Source organism: Chinchilla lanigera, unplaced genomic scaffold (assembly GCF_000276665.1).
Source record: "Chinchilla lanigera isolate Chin_1 unplaced genomic scaffold, ChiLan1.0 scaffold00016, whole genome shotgun sequence".
NCBI lineage: Eukaryota > Metazoa > Chordata > Mammalia > Rodentia > Chinchillidae > Chinchilla > Chinchilla lanigera.
This window is the reverse complement of record NW_004955417.1, coordinates 27,136,183-27,139,755: the sequence shown is the minus strand read 5'-3', so window position 1 is coordinate 27,139,755 and position 3,573 is coordinate 27,136,183.

The following is a 3,573-nucleotide window of genomic DNA, read 5'->3' as shown; positions in this document are numbered from 1 at the left end:
GGGCAGGGCTGGGGTCCAGACCCCCGGAGTCTGACTTCTCATCGTGTGACTTTGCAGTCCCGGGGACTGAAACTGGGCCTCTCACAAGCTACGGGCCCAGCTTTTATTTTTAATTTTAAGACAGGGTCTCATGAAGTTGTTGCTACGTTGCCTAGCCTGAGCTCCAACTTTTGATCCTCCTGCCTCAGCCTCCTGGGACTGCACCGTCTTGTTGCCCCCTCCTCTAATCCATGGCTGGCTTTGGGGTAGTGGCCTCTGATCCCAGGCGCAGGGCGCTCAGGGCTCCCGGGCGGGTGTCAGACACTGCTGTAGCTTTGGCATCCGCTGCACTGTTTGCGTTGCAGCGAGGCCCGGGATCGAACCCCTGACTTCACGAGATTCCAGATGGAGGAATGCGAACCCCAGCCCCAACCCCACCCGGCGCCCCGAGGTCTGGCGCTTGGGTCCGGCACGCATCAGTGTGCCCTGCTGCGGCGACGCAAGTCTCGGAGGAGTGTGGGGGCAGCGAGCCCCGGGGCCCAGCACAGGGGCCCCTGCTGGGAAAGACGAGGAGTCCGAGGGTCCGCAGCGGGCGCTGGGCTCCTGCAGAGCAGAACCAGGGCTCGGCGACTCTCGCATGACCTTCCACGACACGCTCACTGCCGATGAGTGACATCAGACAACCAGCAAAGGTCCAAGCAAAGGGCTGGGATATGGCTCAGCGGCACAGCACCTGCCTGCAAGTGCAAGGCCTGAGTTTGATTCCTGGCTCCAACAAACAAACAAACAAAACCAAAGTGTACGATAAGCAAGTGCAAGGCCAGCCTGCACTCCATAGAGAGATCCTGTCTCAAGAAAAACGAAAACAAATACAAGTAAGTAAGAGCTGGGGGTGGTGTGCCTGTTTTCCCAGCACTCGGGAGGCTGAGGCAGAAGGATTTAAAAGTCAAGCCCAGTCTGGACAACTCAGCAAGACTCTGTCTCAAATCTTCACAAAAAAAACTTTTTAAGAGCTGAGAATATGGCTCGATGTGAAGGCCCTGGGTTCAATCCAAGTATGGGGGAGCAAGAATCTAAGTATGACTGTCACCTTTTGGGGCATGTTTTCTAGAACCTTCTCTGTTAAGGGCCAGGTAGTAAATTGTAGCTTTGTAGGCCACGAGGTAACACAGAGATGACGTGAGCACCTGTACAACAGCAAGCACGCGTCTGCACCAGATTCACACACACAGTGTAACTACACACCAGTCGGGAGCACTTGTTTGCACACAGGTCTGCTGAGAGGAAGAACACAGCTCCTTCTTCGGAGAGGCAGCATTCTGTTGGACAGGTGTCCTGGCGCACACCTGTCATCCTAGTACTCAGGAGGCTGAGGCAGGAGGATCACGATGACATCAAGGCTAGCCTAGGCTACATAGTGAGATCCTGCCCCAAAACAATAAAATGAAACCAAAAAATCTACAGGCAATGGTCATCTGTTGATACTGATCTGTAGTGATATTTTATGCTCTTCCTCTTGTGAAATGTCCCTTCATGCCAAGAGAGCTCCTGAGAGCTTCATCCTGAGAGCTCCCGGCAGGCCCTACACACACGCATGCACACACACACACTCACATGCACACGCACCAGGGCCAGCTGGATCCGGCAAGTACAGGACCGGAAATACCAGAGGGCTGGGGAAGGAGCCAGAGCTCGGCAAGCGGGACCCTGGGTTCAATCCCAGCCCAGGAAGGAAGCTCTTTAGTTTCTTCAAAAGCAAAACGTGGGGGCTGGGGATTTAGCTCAGCGGCACAGAGCCTGCCTGGCAGGCCCAAGGTTGTGAGTTTGATTCCCAGTACCGGAGAAAAAACTAAAAAAAAAAGACAAAAAAGTAAAACAAAGTATACAGGAGGGTTGTGTGGATTACGTGCAAACACTACACTTTTTTGTTTTTCTTTGCAATACTTAGGACCAAACTCCAGGGCTTCCTACTGAGCTACATCCCAAGCTCTTTTTATTTAAAATTAAAAAGAAAATTTTTTTTGTTTTTGTTTTTTGGGACTGGGTCTTGCTCTGTAGCTCAGGATGGCCTTGAACTCACAGCAATCCTCCTGCCTCAGCCTCCCAAGAGCTGTACAGTTTTAATCAAGCCTATCCTTTGGGTGGCTGGCTCTTGTAGGTTCCACCCTGGTGCTCTCTGTCCTTTGTAATAAACTGGTAAACTCCGGCGAGTCTTTTCCTGAGACCTCCGAGCCCCGGTCTGGAATCTGCCAACTCAAGCAAGCCCGGGACCTGGATCGGCATCGCGGGACAGAGCGCAGGCTTTGCGCGCCGGAGCTGGGCAGGGCCGGGCGCCAGGTCCGCACAGACGGGGTCAGAAGGGGACCGGGGCCAGGACGTGGACCAGACAGGCGACGCAGGAGGGAAGCGTGCACGTGGACGCAGCCTCGACTACGGAGCAGGAGGGCGGAGGCCTGGGAGGAGGCCAGAACCACGCGGCGGGGGGGGGGGCGGGGGGGAGCCGGGTGACTCCGCTAGGGAGTGACGTTGGGTTGAAAAACCAAATGGCCTCAGGCTTGTGTTTCCACATTGCAGTCAAATTGACATCAGAGTCTACAAATTATATTTTATTAAAAAAAAATCTGCTTTACCAGCCTGGGCGTAGTGGCGCCCGCCTACGATCCCAGCACTCCGGGAGGCTGAGGCAGGAGGATCACAGGTTTAAGCGCAGCCTGGGCACGGTAGTAACTGAGGGAGGTCCTGTCTCGGAAAAACAAAGGTGGGGGGATGCGGCTCAGCGCGAGCGAGCCGGACCCGGTGTTAAACTGCAGTGTCGCGTCTTGGCCACACACAGCGCTGTGACCGTGCGGCACGCCAAGCCCCCACGCCGCGCGTCCGTCTGGCGGGGGGGGGGGGTGCTGCAGTACCGCGCACGCGTACACGCGCGCTCAAGGCTCCCGGGCGCAGGCGCAACACAGGGAGCCAAACCCGTGCCGCCAGTGCGCACTCGCCGTGGGGCGGAGCGCGGTAGGCGGGCCCAGCGGTGGGCGGGGCCTTCGGACAGGGTCAAGCGCGCGTGCGCCGCAGCAGGGCCCTGCCCTTCGGTACTCGGTGCTTGGCTTTCCCTGTCTGTAAAATGGGGACACCCCTGCTGGTGACTGTGGGTGCTGATGGTGACTAGCCTTTTAAAAGAGCTAAACCTAGAACCTACTGGCACAGGCTTCTCAGCTCAGGACGGTGCTGAGCACAGTAAGCACAAAATGCTAGATACTCCCCCACAGATGGGACCCTGCCCTCGCCACTCCCGCCACGATACGGCATAGCCACTATGTGAGAAGCTTCACAGAGAGGGAACGGGTCTGAGAGCCTGCCCCTTGTCCCTGTGGGTGGACTGAGTCCCTGAGACCAGGCAGGAAGGGTGTCCTGCGCTAGCATCCAGGGCGACACCTTGGACACCCTTGCACTGCATCTGGAAAAGAAACCGGAGAACTGACAGTGCAGGGGTCCGTTCCTGCCGGGAGGCGAATCGGCCTGGAACCCGCCCTCCCAGCTCCTGCCCCTCCTGGCCAGCCTCGGGTCCCAGCAGGGCTGCCACTGCTCACTGAGCTTGGCTCC